The 16,030-nt window shown below is 47.3% G+C and overlaps 2 long non-coding RNA genes across 2 annotated transcripts; both read right to left on the bottom strand.

Moving 5' to 3' along the window:
• Window positions 1-421: 421 nt before the first annotated feature.
• Window positions 422-4,076, bottom strand: LOC115513540. The gene is made up of 3 exons (XR_003968730.1): window positions 4,006-4,076; window positions 3,443-3,492; window positions 422-620 (listed from the first exon to the last, which is right to left on the bottom strand). It is a non-coding gene; the product is annotated as an uncharacterized LOC115513540 (long non-coding RNA).
• A 184-nt stretch (window positions 4,077-4,260) lies between these two features.
• Window positions 4,261-7,297, bottom strand: LOC115513539. The gene is made up of 3 exons (XR_003968729.1): window positions 6,695-7,297; window positions 6,393-6,559; window positions 4,261-4,334 (listed from the first exon to the last, which is right to left on the bottom strand). It is a non-coding gene; the product is annotated as an uncharacterized LOC115513539 (long non-coding RNA).
• Window positions 7,298-16,030: the final 8,733 nt, after the last annotated feature.

Genomic DNA, 16,030 nt, shown 5'->3' with positions numbered 1-16,030 from the left:
CATACAAAAATGGTCTTTATTGTTTTAAATCTCAGTATGCGTGCCAAATTTTAATGATGGATAAAGTAATAGCGGACTTTTTATTTAAATCAAAATACAATACTTACATTATCTAATTCTGCAGTGTCCAATGATGTGAAAATAATGTATTCACAAGAATTATATCAAACGAATCTTTATTTGAAAAACGCTATCCCAAAATTATGTTATATCTACTTGAATAAGAACGACCGCAGCAGCAATTAAATGACAGCAACTAAACCAAGAAGAGATCAGTGAAAACGACTGTGAAGACAGAAAACACTTGCAGATGCGCCGAGGCTGTGGGTGACCAGGACCCGGCTGCCGTGGGCCGGGCCACACCTGCAGGGGAGCCTCGATCCCTGAGCCCTCGGCACGTGACCCTCCTCTTCCCTGGGGGGCTGGTGGCCCAGGGGACCCCCGGACACTTGCGGGCCTCTGTGGGCTGTGAGTGGAGCACCGGGAGCCAACGGGCCACTTGGGAAAGGCTGGGAGTCGGACGTGGCATTGGCCAGCATTTGCCTGTGGCGATCCTCTCCTTCTCTCAGCTCCTCGAGGTTCCTCCGGTCAACACAGCTGCCGTCCAGCTTTCTCCAGCTCTGTCCTCAGGGAAGAGAATTTATTTGGGGAGAGAGAAGAGAGTGGGGGAGGGGCAGAGAGAGAGGGAGAGAGAGATCCCCAGGCAGGCTCCGCACTGTCAGTGCAGAGCCTGAGGCGGGGCTCAGTCTCCTGAACCGGGAGGTCACGACCTGAGCCGGAACCGAGGGTCAGACGCTCAACCAACTGAGCCACCCAGGCGCCCCACGGATCTCGTTCGATTGGAGGCAGTGCTTCCCTCCATTCTTTGCCCGTCTTCGGCCGTCCTCCTCTAGAGGCTGGGAATCTGATTTGTGCAGTTCGTGCTTCTACACACGCCGGGAAGTTTCTTCTCGACTCCCAAGCAGCCTGTTTCCTCCTCAAACAACTGTCTGTGACGTTGCACGATGTGTTCTTGATGTGATCCAGGCAGAATTGGAAGCTTCAGCTTCAACCGCAGAATCTCACTTTCAAGCTGTGAATTTTCACGCTACGAAGGTGCTTCTTCGGTTTGGAGTCTTGTTATTTGTCCTGCGAGCTGTTCATTTGTTTGTTTTCCTTCCCACAGTTGTCTGGCTATTTCTTGATTTTCCTCTTCGTACTTTGAAGGGACACCCTGAAGTCAGCATCGTCGATGACACTCTTCAGATCAACTACTGACCGGTGGATGGGGCCATTGCCATCTTCTCTTTTGCTCGACTGCCCCTCTCTCTAAGGAGACCAGAGAAGGGGAAGGTCGTCAGCAGGTTTTCTGCCTTTGATATCAACTGGCTGAGTTTCTCCCTCGAGACCTGCCGCATCCCTGCGTTCGGCTGCTCCAGCCCTTCTCTCTCCTCCTCCTTTTCCTGGACTCTCTGCCTCCATCTTGCAACTTCTTGTTTGGACGGTTCTGGACTTTCCTTCAAACCACCCATTATTTCCTCCTGAAGTTGTCCTCTGTCCTTCTCTGATGCCTTGAAGATGGGTTTTTCATCAGTTGCTTGGGAAAGTTTAGGGGGCCGGCTCCTCTGTGCCTTTTTCAGGGAGTTGACGGTGGCGTCTTGGAGTGACGACCTGCTCAGGTTTGTTTTCATCGCCGACAAGCACAAGGTCTGTACGTGAGAGGACCGGCCTCCGCCCCAGGTGCCTGAGGGCCTCATCCGCCTGTGTCACTGGCGCGAAATTCTCACCACGTTCGCCACAGACTTTGTTGCAGGCAGAACACGGTTTGCCTAGAGCCTTCACACTTCTTAAAGTTCGTAGTCTCTTTACACCCGAACCAGCACCGCGGTACAGACCGGGATCTCCCAGGAAAACACACAGAGGCCCGGGACATGGCTCCAACTTTCAGAAATCACCCACAGGGCGCCCCCTCCCCACCACCCAGGTGCTCCAAGGCCAGCTGGAACGTGGATCTGGTGACGGGCGGCAGGCCCTCCATGGCTGCATCGCGCTCCACAGCGCTGTCTCCAAGTGCCAGCGTCCTGTGGGTCTCCACCGATGGCTCAGAACCCTGGGGAATGTTCTGCCTCTAAGATAAACAAGTGCCCGACAACCAGGGCAGAGTAGTCGGGCCGGGGGAAGGGGAGGCCAGCCAGGGGCCAGAAAGCAGTTCTCCCTAACTTGGCCCTGAAACAGAAAGGGATGTCACTTACACAGGCACGGGCGCAAGTGCAAAGGGCTGATGGCAGCTTGGAGCCCCCCTACTCCAGGCCCACCTGGCCCTACAGCAGACCTAGGGGCTCAAAGCAGGGCCAGGCCATGTCCCTTTTCTCACACCAGAGCAAGTTAGGACAGAGGGGTGGGGCCCCTCTCCCTGTCCCTGGGTGAGGCTCATTTTCCTGATTTAAGGTTTCCTTCTGCCGCAGGAAGCCTGGTGCTGCCCACGAGATCCCGGGGATCCCACCCTTCTGAGTCTTCTTCTCTCCTCTGTATGTGGCCAGTGTGGGCAGGCAGGGGCCCCGGGCGGACGGATGTCCCCAAAGGTATTAACTAAGAGACCTGGATTCCGACCCTAACAACTCAGGAGAAATCAATCACAACTGGCAGGTCTTATGATTTCCCGGACTTTCTGTGGAGCCATTAGCCCCTGTTCGACCCAGCGTTCCTGGAAGGGGTGACTCTGCTCCAGAGGTGACAGAGTGACCGGGTTCCTTCCCTCATGTGGCCCTCCATCTTGAGCCCGTGCCTCCCAAGATGGCCTCGGGGAGGGTCCCCAGTCCATGAGTCATCTTGAGAAGTGGGCCTCTGGGGAGGCGGTCCTTCTTTGGGCTCAGTTTACCACTTTTACTTCATTAAACCACATCTCACTCTCTGGTGTCTCTCGGGCAGACCCCGCTCAGGGCCTCCTTGTCCACCCCCGGGGACTCTGTCGTGAGCAGCTTGTCCCCAGTCCCTTTACTGAGAGGGACACAGGACAGCTGTTAGCCGAGGGCTGTCTGGGGGTCCTGAAGGGCTCCATGGGCGCAGAGAACAGAGGCTCTGACCAGGCCTGGTGGTGCAGGGAGGAGGCAGCCAAATGCCCACGGTGAGAGTGGCTTCGTTTCTTCTTCTTCTGTTTTTTTTTTTTTAATAAATGTTTATTGATTTTTGAGAGAGAGGGTGGGGGGAGGGGCAGAGAGAGAGAGGGAGACACAGAATCTGCAGCAGCTCCAAGCTCTGTGCTGGCAGCAGAGGTCACGACCTGAGCCAAAGTCGGACAGTCAACGCACTGAGCCACCCAGGTGCCCCCACCAATGCTGCTTCTTTTTGACTGGACTATTTTTAAGAGCAGTTTTGGGTTTGAAGGAAAACTGAGTACAAACAGAGCCCAGCCAGCAGCACGCCTGTCTGTGACCCTATCAAACCCCAGCATTTCACCACATACCTCCCCTCCTGTTTCCTTTCTGAGGTTCCTTCTGGTCAATTCCGCTGGTCCTGTTTGATTGAGAAAACAACTTATCAGTTATGATTTTTTCAAATAGTGGTCTATATTTAAGAGTCATCAAAACAAGACAATTTATTCCAAATGTATTCCCAACTACTAAGAATCCGCGTGGAGCCTAAATTATATGTCACAGAGAAAAGCACAGTTTGGGAAGGATCGCGTAACTAAAAGGTACGTCATTTGCTTTTCTCTTTTTTACCTAATTGTGTTTTCTTCTTCAAACTCTTTTTTTCCTTCCTCGGATTCATTTTTCTCCTATCCAGACTCTTCGCCTTTAAAGAAAACTCCAGTGGTGGGCAGCCATTGAAAGCAATAACACATACTATGAGTTATCAAGGGGGATTTGAAAGAAAAGTCATTTCTGACTGGGAATATCAGCCAAGAAAAAGGGAAAGAAGCTGTGTGTGTGTGTGTGTGTGTGTGTGTGTGTGTGTGTGGTGTGTATTTGTGTGGTGTGTGGGGGGGTGTGGTGGAACACATGTCTGCCTGTGTTTATGCCTCACCTTGGAATCTGAGCTTCAGGAATATTCTCAGACATCATCTGCTTCTTAAATTTTCAAACAGACACGACCCCAACAAGGACTAAATAAATGAAGATGACTTCTATTATAAAGGCAGGACAATTGCATAGATTATTTTAAAAACGTCTGAAGAAAAATAAGCTGGTACGGTAAGGAGGATGAGCTTAACCACTTTAGAAACTGTAAAGCATTAGACAAACGCAATGTGTTGGTGTTACTGATAAATAATTACCTGTGTTTTAATTTGGCTTTGCACATGCAGTATTCTGTGACTTCAGTAGGATTGCTGGGAAGTCAATTCTAGGGAGAAACTAAAAGGGAAAAAAAGTTACTTGTCTTTCTGCATTTGTCCCAAGTAGCTCAAATTCAGAGCGTTTATTTTAAATCACTCCTTCCTTCTGATGATCTTCTGTATTAATATAGTTGGACACTGAGATATAGAGTTATATTCTGCTTAGAAAAATTCTTATATTGGCCACACTATACAATGAATGTAACTGATTAATGAATTAACCAGCTGGCAACCATACCTGGGTGTATTTTAGCACATTTTCAACTAAGACGGATGAAAGAGGTATTACAGACCACTTGGGAATCGTTAATAATAATAGCCTACATTTAGAGAAAGGAAGTTTGATGTTAATTTTCAGAGAAAACAGCCAAAATCTTGCAATATTTTCTGGGAGAAGGGGCAGTAGGTAGAACCCAGAACTTGGGTTATTTTGGACAGCCATCCATGCTTTTAAGGCTGATCCTTACAGAAATCACTTGGTTTGCAAAATTGTCAAGGGACTAAATGACTTAATCAACCTTTCTCATTTTTATCTGCAGTCAATCTGAGCTTATTATCAAACCACTCAAGTGATGGCCCCTGATTGAACAGAACATTCCACTGGGAGCAGCGTGAGTAGCCTTCCCTCCTGGGAGGGGGTACTCACAGGCATTGCATTATTCCTTTTTCACCTTCAACCTCTATAGGTAGAAACTTAAAAGCCATTTTGAACATCATCTCATTATCCCTTCAGTCTCGAGCTAGGAGTTGATTACCCTTAATTTACGAGGGGACACTATATTGAGAAGCAATCCCATTTCTCAAATGTCACATACAAAGTATTCTGTGTGCGGCCGAGAAGAGAATTCAAACCTACGGGTCATAATTCACCTTCTGCTTTGGCATTTACATAGCATAATATTATGACGGAGACTCGCCCCACCTTTGAAAAATAATGAGATATTATTGACAAACAAAAATCCTTTCGTGCACATGTAAAATCCTCTTTCCTAAGTCAAAGGTGGCTGGTTTTTTTTTTTTTTTTTTTTGAGAGAAAAATAAATTCAGATGTTCAAATATAGCAGTGGTTTTATTTTATGTGTTTACTTTTTTAGTTCGAAAGCTCTTCTGTTTACCAGGAGCCCAAATGAATGCGTACAGTCCTCAAAGAGACAAACTAAGGTAACCCTGATTGTTTTGTTGACTTTGCGAAAGGCAATGGCCCAAAGCATTAGTAATTAAAACCCATTTAAAATTAATTTAATTTCAGGAGCTCCACAAACCCATAAAATCAGACACACACAAAACTAACAGCCAAAGATGCCTTTTTGAAACCAATGGTTTTCAAAGTGAAAAGGCAGACACCAGAAGGGAGCAGAGCTCAGGAGAAAGAAAGGGAGTAGGGAGGGAGCCGGAAAGGAGAAAGTGCTCACATTAGCCTGGGAAGCCACCTTTCGAGCCCCAGCCCCCTGTTTCAAAGGCAGGATTCCTTCGCTTTTTTGAGTTTCAAGTCGCTGAGCCATCATTCTGTTTCTTCCCAGAATGGAGCTAAAGTGGCCTGAGACATTTGGAAATGCTTCTCTGGGCAAACGTTCTATTTGTGTACGTTCTCAGAACAAATCAGGGCTGCCACGGACTAATCTTAAATCCACAGAAATTGGGCAAGCACTTTCCGCAGTCGAGTGTGACCCCAGCTTTGCATTCAGGGAAGCACTAACCCGTCGCTCACAACGCGAAGACGCAGGCTTTTAGATCATCAAGCGTGGGTGTTTGGGGAAGTGGCGAATATATCTAAATACGGGTCCAAGTCTTATTTCAAAGGAAAAATGTGGAAACAGACTGGTCCAGATGTGGAAAAGAGCATCACTGACAGTAAGTTGCAAGTGTGGGCAGCCGGAGCGTGAGAGCTAGCGGTGGGGTCTGAGTGTGGGGGAGCAAAGAACCTGAAGATAATGGAATCTTTCTCCACCTACCTCTTCCTCTTGCCAAGTGCACCCTTCCAATCGCCAAATGACCCGGCACCTAGAAAGGCAGACCACTTACAGACCCCTATTCTTGACAAAGACTCTGGAAATGACCTGATTCGACATCTGCTTACATATGGTGAGTTCAGCCAACCGTCCCTGACTGCGACGCTCATTACTTCCAGCCAGCTCTCCTGTAGCTGAGATAGTCTTGTTGGCACAGACGGATTCTTAGAAAGTTCTTCCAAATCCTAATTCTGCTCTCTTGAGCAAGAGAGGATACGACGTTTTGCTCTGACATCTGCAAGCAATAGGGTAGCAGTGAGCCCTGGAGCTCTCCGCGGAGTCAGACGGGCATAGGTTCATACCCGCACCCAGGGACAGGTGTGTGGATACAGGTAGGTTACTCAGAGAGTCTAAGCTTCAATTTCCTTACCTGTGAAACGGAGTAACAAATATTCCCCGCTTCCTAGGTGTTTAGTGAGGATTGTTAAGATAAATCACCTACAACAATGCCTAGCATATAATAAATGTTTAGATAAATTAATGATTATCGTGGTGTGAAAGGCATAGACTTTGGAGTCAGATGGTCCTGAGTTCAGATCCCAGCACGACTGTTAAGTAGCTCATGCATTTCCCTGAGCTTCAGTTTTTCCAACTTTGGCATGTCTGCCTCAAAGGGATTTCGTAATGATTTAGTGAAAAAAAAACTTCAAGTGTTTAGTATAATGTCTGTCCGGATTTTTTCATCATCATCGTCACCCAGGGTCTTTTTAATGTCCTCCTTAAAACACAGTGCTAGGAACTAATCCAATATTCCCAAAGTGGTCAGAAACAGGGCAAAGAATAGTGTGCAGAAAGTCTCCTCTGACCTAAACATGATACGTTTATTACTGTAGCAGCCTAATGCTGTATTTGCCTCTTCTCTTTCGGCCCCTCAGAAATAAGAGTATAAGAGGGAAAATACAGGCTCAGGGATCCATTGGATCTATGCCAGTCTCTCAAAGTAAGTCAGTAAAGGGGCACCTGGGTGGCTCAGTCAATTGAGCGTCCGACTTCAGCTCAGGTCATGATCTCACGATTTGTGGGTTTGAGCCCCGTGTCGGGCTCTGTACCGACAGCTCAGAGCCTGGAGCCTGCTTCGGATGAATTCTGTGTCTCCTCTCTCTGCCCCTCCCCCACTCACACTCTGTCTCCCTCCCTCTAAAAAAATAAATAAACATAAAAAAAAAGAAAACCAGAATCCTTTTGGGGCGCCTGGGTGGCTCAGTCGGTTGAGCGTACAACTTTGGCTCAGGTCATGCTCTTGTGGTTCACAGGTTCAGGCCCCGCGTCGGGCTCTGTGCAGGAGAAAGAAAGGGAGCAGGGAGGGAGCCGGAAAGGAGAAAGTGCTCGCATTAGCCTGGGAATCATTGCAGAGCCTAGAGCCTGCTTCAGATTCTGTGTCTCCCTCTCTCTCCGCCCCTCTCCCATTCACTCTCCGTCTCTCTCCCTCTCAAAAATAAGTAAACATTAAAAAAATTTTTTTCATAAAAAATTTTTTTGAAAAGAATCCTTCCTAGCTGTCTAGGTCTAAAATTGTAAAATTGCATTGTTCTATCATTAACAATTTCCTGTGGCACAAACTATCCAAGGCTATATCTGTCCCTGGGACAGTCTCTCCTGGATCATAGGAGGGGCTCTCAGAGTGAGTTCTTTTTCAACTCTCAAACATTCAAGAGGAAATTCTTCATGTCCCAAGACAAAAGTGACCAGCCTCCAGAAAGCTCTTGCAGCACGCACACCGTTGCTTTTCCCACCAGCTCTCTCCCCTACCCACCTTCGTTTCTTCCCAGGTACAGAAACACACCGTGTTTATGTTTACACCATGTGCTTCCAAGGAGGCCAGGCTCCTACCTCGTCCCAGAGGGTAAATGTGCATTGGCCTTAGCCAACCGTCCTCATTCCAGTCCCTCTGCCAGCACCCGATTTAGGAATGGACAACACGCTGCAGTTCTAGACAATCAGATAGGAGACGTGTAACACGAGGAGAAATCTATTGAGTGGCTTCTGGCAAATGTTTCCCTGCTGTCTAAAAGGCGTATAGGAGGGGGAAGCTTCCTTTTCCTACCCCCTCCCTCCGCTGTGCTGGGAGGTAAAGCCTGCAGCTTCTACAGCCATCTTGTGACCACAGAAAGATAAATCTGAGTGGAAAAGGAAGCACACACAGCACAGCAGAGCAGAAAAATGGAAAACACCCAGGTCCTCCTTGACATCGTTGACTTGCCGAGTTAAGGACCCCCGCGCTGCTGACCCGTAGCCGGCTTGCTATCTGAAATGCATTAAAAAAAAAAAAAAAAAAAAAAAAGAGGTCCTTGTTTAATGCTGTGCTTCCCAAACTACAATGTGTGCAGACAAGTAACCCATGTCTCTTGTTAAAATGCAGATTCGGATCCAGAAGGGGTGGGCTGGAGCTGAGGATCCCACAAGTCCGAGCTCCCGGGTGGGGGTGACGTTGCTAGTTCTAAGCCCAAACTTTGAGCAGAAGGGCTTGTGTCATCTCAGAGAGATTTCTCTGCTATTTGTAGCTGAAATCATCCCAAATGATACAATCCTCAATCTAGCATCCTTGCTCATCACCTCTTACCTGTGTTCACGAAACCCAGTTGAGGTCCGGAAAATTTTAACAGTAATTCCAGTCGACGTGAACCTGCAATTCGTGTTTCGACTCCGTTCCACACATTTCAATACCCTGCCATCACCAGCACCCTCTCACTCTTTTCTGCCTTTAAGTAAGGCACTCACGGCCCGGGCACCCAGGGTGTGACAAAGGCGCCTGTGAATGCCGGCTGCACGAGCCCCGCACCACCTCGGAGCGCGTGCCAGTGCACCTGGCCCAAAGGTGAGGCAGCTGCACGCACGTCGGTTCCTTCCTTGCCATCTCCGGCTCTAAGGAGAAATGCTTGAGCGCTTTTGCAAATCAAAACCTTTTCATCCTGAATTTGGTGATTCACCCTGAATGGCGTCTTCTTGGAAAGTCTGTAATGCGCTATTGTGTAAGATGGGTAAAATTGGCCTGTCTCTTTGACGACGCTCCTCTTCTCATGGCTCAGGGCTGGGCTGGGGGAGGTGAAAGAGTCACAATAAAAGGCGTCCTTTACACACAGCCGCCCTCCCCGGCTGGAGCGGTGTACCTGCGTGGGCCGGGCTGTCTGCACCCCGTGCGGTCGGTATTACTAGCCCCCTTTGTTCATCGCATAGCCTCTGGACGAGAACTAGGTTTCAGCAGGTACGAAGATGGGGCTTGTTTTTAACAAGGCAAATTCACAAAGCTTCCACGCTAGAGAAAAAAAAAAGTGTGGGGGAGTCAGACATTCAAAGGCCATGCCAAATTTGCTTTTCCCCAAAGCAGGGAGAGACAAAGGAAATCTCAAGCATACCTCCCAGACACAAAGGACATGTGTTTACCCTCCAGATTCAAGCTGAGTGAACTCACCTCATTATCCCAGGAGCTGGTCACTGATTCTACCCAGTTAAAAAAAAAAAAAAAAACACCCAAAACAAAACAAAAACACCCAAAACAAAAACCTACAGTCTCAGTCAAACAGTGTCGTATTATCTTTGCATCTGGGTCCGCTAACAATTCTTTCAGTGTCACACAACTCTACACTACAGACTTTCATGTATATTCTCTTCCTTAATCCTTGCAACAACTCTGTCAAGTAGATACTTGGATTAGTGAGAGAAAGGTCCAGAATCTGAAATGTCCAGAATCTGAATCCAGAACCCAAGAGATTTTTACAAGAGGAACAGGTAAAATTGCTTTGGGAAACTATGTCAAATGGTGCTAGAACAGTTTTAGAACATTCATACTCCACCCCACCCCCACCCCCCCCCACACACACACAGCTGAAGCAGACCTCTCTTTGGCTACTGCCTCAGTAGTACGGTCGTGGTCTTTGGGGACAGGACAGATGACCACAAATTTCCAGATACGTCGAAGCCCTGGATTTAGAGCCCAAAACTACGTGGCTGGGGCAGGACCGTCTGGGTCAGGGCTTGTAAGTAGCCACTGGGAAGCCGAGTCTAGTGTGGCTCCCTGAACCATTGTTCATTTGGACTAATGCTCGCTATTTTTAAATGTAGAAATTTCATGTAAAAAGATGTTTTTGTTTTGTTTTGTTTTGTTTTGTTTTGTTTTAATTCTCCGAAGAAGTCAGAAGATCTGTCTACACTGGGTCATGGGACAATAAGTTGACTGCTGAAGAGTGAGAGCCCTTTATGGGGCGCCTGGGTGGCGCAGTCGGTTAAGCGTCCGACTTCAGCCAGGTCACGATCTCGCGGTCCGTGAGTTCGAGCCCCGCGTCGGGCTCTGGGCTGATGGCTCAGAGCCTGGAGCCTGTTTCCCATTCTGTGTCTCCCTCTCTCTCTGCCCCTCCCCCGTTCATGCTCTGTCTCTCTCTGTCCCAAAAATAAATAAACGTTGAAAAAAAAAAATTTAAGAGTGAGAGCCCTTTTATTCAAGGAAGGTGCTGTCCAGTCAGCACACTGAAGCTCTCCCTGCTCTATCTTCAATACGGGGTCCAATGTCACTACCAAATACACGTCTCTCTAAGCCAAGCTTTCTCAACCTCGGAACTCTTGGCATTTGGGTTCAGATAATTCTTGGTGAGGCGGGGGGATGCTGTCCTACACATTGTAAGCTGTTTAACAGCATCCCTGGCCTCTACTCACTAGATGCCAGTAGTAGGTACCCTCCACAGCAGTTAGCACAACCAAAAATGTCTCCAGATACAGCTGAAGGTCCCCGGGGGGCGGGGGGGGGGGCGGGGATGGCCTCTGAGGGAGAACCACCTAAACTTCTTCATCCACTTAAGATCCTAGCCAAGCCCCCACCCACACGAGAGTCTGGATCTCCTGCTGCCTACAAATAGTCCCCCGTACGACCAACGATGGAAGGTCTACAAATCACGCTGATTTCCTTCAACTTCAGGTTTTGTGTTCCCTTTAAAACGAGTGTCCGTCTGGATGAGGCAGTACGTCAAGTATCCATCATTTGTATCTCGGACTTTCCGGATCCTTTCTTAAGGGCGGCTTTCCATAGGAAAAGGGGTAAGAGGAACATGAGACCACTGCGTTCAGAAGGCAAAGTGATTTTAAGAAGGGAGGGAACAGAGCAAGGACCCAATGGGCGACATCATCGCCTTGAGCGCCAGCCCAGCAGGCACCCACCTGAAACAGAGCTTTACGAGGATCACCTGTGCTCACGCTGAACCCTGCCGCTTTGGGTGAGGAGAATAGATGTTCACGAGGCCACCGCCTCCCACCTTGCTTAATGATGCACCTCATCACATTCTGATGAAATCCGGACGCAATCAACATTCTTGTTTTAACTAGTTCTGGCAACGGGTCTTTCTCCAAGCTCGATTTCTCACGTTGGCAACACGGCGAAGAAAAACATACCCATTTGCCAGCTCCCCTCACCGTCCACCCTAATTAGCGCCAATGTTGCTGCTCCCTTCAAAATGGCTGTGGAGGGCAAAGGGACGCTGTGAGGAGGGTGGCCCTCTGCAGGGGTGAGTGCTCCAAGCGTCCCCTTGGCAGGGACGTCAGGATCTGAGGAGAGTCACTGCGAGAACTTTGGGGTGGGACAAAGCCAACTTTACAAGTTGTTTATAACTGAGCAACCACGAGAACCTCATACACCAAAACCTTTGGAGTTGGGGCACCTGGGTGGCTCAGTCGGTTAAGTGTTCGACTTCGGCTCAGGTCGTGATCTCACGGTTCATGGGTTCGAGCCCCGCGTCGGGCTCTGTGCTGACAGCTCGGAGCCTGGAGCCTGCTTCGGATTCTGTGTCTCCCCCTCTCTCTGGCCCTCCCCCCACTCATGTTCTGTCTCTCTCTCTCTCTCTCCCTCTCTCTCTATCAAAAAATAAATAAACATTAAAAAAAACAATCTTTGGAATGTGGCTAAAGCAGTACCCAGAGGAAACGTATAGAATTAAAAGAATATACTAGAGATCAAGAAGGCTGAAAATAAACCCAGAAAGCTATAAGCGACACAAAAATCATTTTTTAAAGTAGAAGGAGTTGGTACAATAAAAGAAGATATTAATAATAAAATATTATTAAATGATAAAATTATTAAAATAATAAAAATGAAATAAAATTTATTTTATTAAAAATAAAAATAAGAATTGGGGTGCCTGGGTGGCTCAGTCAGTTAAGCCACCGACTCTTGATTTCAGGTCAGGTCGTGATCTCACAGTCTGAGTTCAAGCCCTGCATCAGGCTCTGCACTGACTTGCAGAGCCTGCTTAGGACTGTCTCTCTTCCTCTCTCTCTGCCCCTCCCCTGCTCATGTTCTCTCTCTCTCAAATAAACATTAAAAAAATAAATAAATAAAAATAATAATAATAAAATAAACAATTTTTGACAAGTATGACAAAGAAACAGAGATCAAAGTCATACATAAATGGCATTAGGTATGAAAAGGGGCACACAAGGATAGTCGCAGATGAGAGATTTTAAATCCTAAGACACAAGAGACCCTCTCTGCTCTGTATCAAACCCTACCCGGCACATTTTGCTTATTTCTGCACAAAACAGACAAACGCTTCTTCCGCAAGACTCTATGCATATCCCTAGTATAGCACCTATTCTGGCACAGATTTTGCATTTGTCTCACGACTAGCCTCAGCCCTCCTTTATGGAAGGGAATAGATCCTTTTTGATTCAGAACCCTAGCTTTGGGCACGCCTGGCATACAGTTAGTACACAATAAATGTCTGACGAATGAATTCCGGGAAACGAAACAGGCGGAGGAAATGGCTGAATATACGAAGAGGAAGGTTTGAAGGAAACAGGGGTATCCGATCCTCAAAAGAGACAATTACAGAACATACCACAGCTGCCTTCAACAGTGTCACTGGTCATGGGAAGGAAGGATTGAGTTTTTTCTGCAGAGGAGACCCAGGGAATAGGACTTACATCAGTGGACACGACAGAGACCGAAAAGACCCGAAATGGCAGAAGAGCCAATTGGATTATTTGACTTTATTAAGATGCCTTTCTTTCCCAGAAAGCTTCTATTTAAATTATTTAAAGGTAAGAGATATGTCTTACTTCTTTCAAATTAATCATAAACCTGGGGCACCTGGGTGGCTCAGTCAGTTGAGCGTCCGCCTTCGGCTCGGGTCATGATCTTATAGTTCATGGGTTCGAGCCCCGCGTCGGGCTCTGGGCTGATGGCTCAGAGCCTGGAGCCTGTTTCCGATTCTGTGTCTCCCTCTCTCTCTGCCCCTCCCCCGCTCATGCTCTGTCTCTCTCTGTCTCAAAAATAAATAAACGTTAAAAAAAATAAAAAAAAATCAATCATAAACCTCTCTGCCTTTCTTCCCCCATATCACCCCCACCACACCCCCAAATCACCTGCACACAGCACTCTTTTGGGCCAGCTTAGGGTTATTGCCCTCATATCTCCGTCATATCTCCATCAGATTTCCAGTTTCCGAAATAAACCTCGTCTGGTTGGTATGAAGCCCGATCTAGCAAGGCTAAATATTCCACCGAGCTGCCTGCCAGACGCTGATAGTATCAACATTCTGTCTTCGTTCCGAGTTGCAGTTTAAAACCAATCGGGCTTTTTCCCGAATCTCAGGCCACCTGTTTAAGTCCTCCTTTCCTCCATGCCCAGCGTGAACATATTTCTCCAAAAATTGGAATTAATGAATTTTCTTCATCAACCTCGTTAAACGTAGAGATTAGACTGACTTTTCAACCTGATCGCAGCTCACCAGCTATCTGCGAGGGCTTTGTTCTTCAGGCAAACAAGCTCTTGATATGCTCCCCTCAAGTTATATTTTCTATGAATACCACTTTCAGACAAGACATGCAATTACTAAACTTGCATCTGATATTTGTAATTACTTGGGTCTATACCTGCGGCGAATTGGTTTCACACTAGAGGAAATGCAAATTGCTTTACATCCAGGTGGAGGAGTATTCTACAGCACAATAAACCTCGCAGCTTAGAGAATTAGCCAAAGGTAGGGAGCCGAAATGTCTTACTTGCTCAAATTAAAGATATTGCTGTGTGTGCGTGTGCCTTTATACATTTATAATGTAAATATATATGAGGACGTAGCACACGCTCATTATCTAGAACAATCAGAGCTAACCCCCTGCAGCATGGCCCTCAGACTGTTTGCCTGGAATACCGATTTTGCTGGCATATCCGTCTCCTCCCTCCCCGCCCCGTCACCCCTCACAGCACCAAACCTTTGGGGAGTACCTGAAATAGGCAACAAATGTGTCTGTCAACCCTCTTGGTTTCCTATGGACGGCTCCAGATCACTAGGATCAAAGTTAGTTAACAGGAACCTATTCTCGTAGGCCAACTGAACAAATGGCATACCCAACTCGTGGGTGTGTATGGGCTGAAGAAATGATGGGCTTTCCGGTGCTGCCTTCACCATCGGTCTGTTCCTTGATGCAGAGCCCTCTTCCCCACCCCAGGGGCTCGTGGTGAACATCACGCACAGTCCTTACAGAAATGACAGGCAAGTCCACGGTTTGTCCCAAACTTTGCGCTTGGCTCCTGGAGAGTTATTTGAAAAGGCACTGCTTACTCCTCAGTTTTAATGAAGGAGAAGGTAAGACAGGCATTTTTTTTTTTTTTTAATTTTTGGGGATGCTCTGTTTTTTTCTGTAGGTAGAGTGGTCGTCTTTATCTCATTCCTATTTTAAGTTTTTGATTTGTAGAGTCCCCTGGTTTCCCTTGGAATGTGTGTTTCTTTTTAAATTTTTTTTTTTAGGGGCTCCTGGGTGGCGCAGTCGGTTAAGCGTCCGACTTCAGCCAGGTCACGATCTCGCGGTCCGGGAGTTCGAGCCCCGCGTCGGGCTCTGGGCTGATGGCTCAGAGCCTGGAGCCTGTTTCCGATTCTGTGTCTCCCTCTCTCTCTGCCCCTCCCCCGTTCATGCTCTGTCTCTCTCTGTCCCAAAAATAAATAAACGTTGAAAAAAAAAATTTAAAAAAAAATTTTTTTTAACGTTTATTTATTTATTTATTGAGAGAGAGAGAACCAAGGAGGGGCAGAGAGAAAGGGAGAGAGAGAGAATCCATCAAGACGTGGGGCTTGATCTCACAAACTGTGAGATCATGACCTGAGCTGAAATCAAGAGTCAGCTGCTTAATTGACTGAGCCACCCAGGTGCATCCTTCTGCTGTTCACACACACACACACACACACACACACACACACACACTTTTCCAGAGTATCTGCTGTGTTATACCATTGTCTTACTAATGACAACACTTGGGCATAGTGTAAGGTAGGTAGATTTACTAATAGGAAAATGATAAATTGATAAAAAGAAGAGAAAGATGATAGATAGATAGATAGATAGATAACTATGAACCCTCCCCTAGAGTTAAGCCCTCAAAAGCTTATGATTCCCTAAAAATCTGCCTGACAGAGGGAAGAAGACAAAATGCTTACAGTGGTCTGTACTTTCATCAGAAAGTGACCATAATATGCCTCTGATATTCTTCTTTTCAGCTGCCCAACATCCGAATCTCCTTCCTGGAAATTAGACACCTTCTGCCATACGAACCTTTCCCGGAAGCAGAGTTCATCCCCTCTACAGAAAGGCCTCTTGTCTGCTACCCCCACCAAACTGGCTGCCTTTCGTGGACTCGTGACCTTGCCAGTCAATCAGACCCCACCACCCAAGACACGGGACCCGGGGGCCACCACAAAAAGACGCAGGGAGGGCGGAGAGCGCGTGCTCC

The sequence above is a fragment of the Lynx canadensis genome, chromosome B2, assembly GCF_007474595.2.
Source record: "Lynx canadensis isolate LIC74 chromosome B2, mLynCan4.pri.v2, whole genome shotgun sequence".
NCBI classification, from domain to species: domain Eukaryota; kingdom Metazoa; phylum Chordata; class Mammalia; order Carnivora; family Felidae; genus Lynx; species Lynx canadensis.
This window is presented reverse-complemented; position numbering and strand designations above follow the sequence as displayed.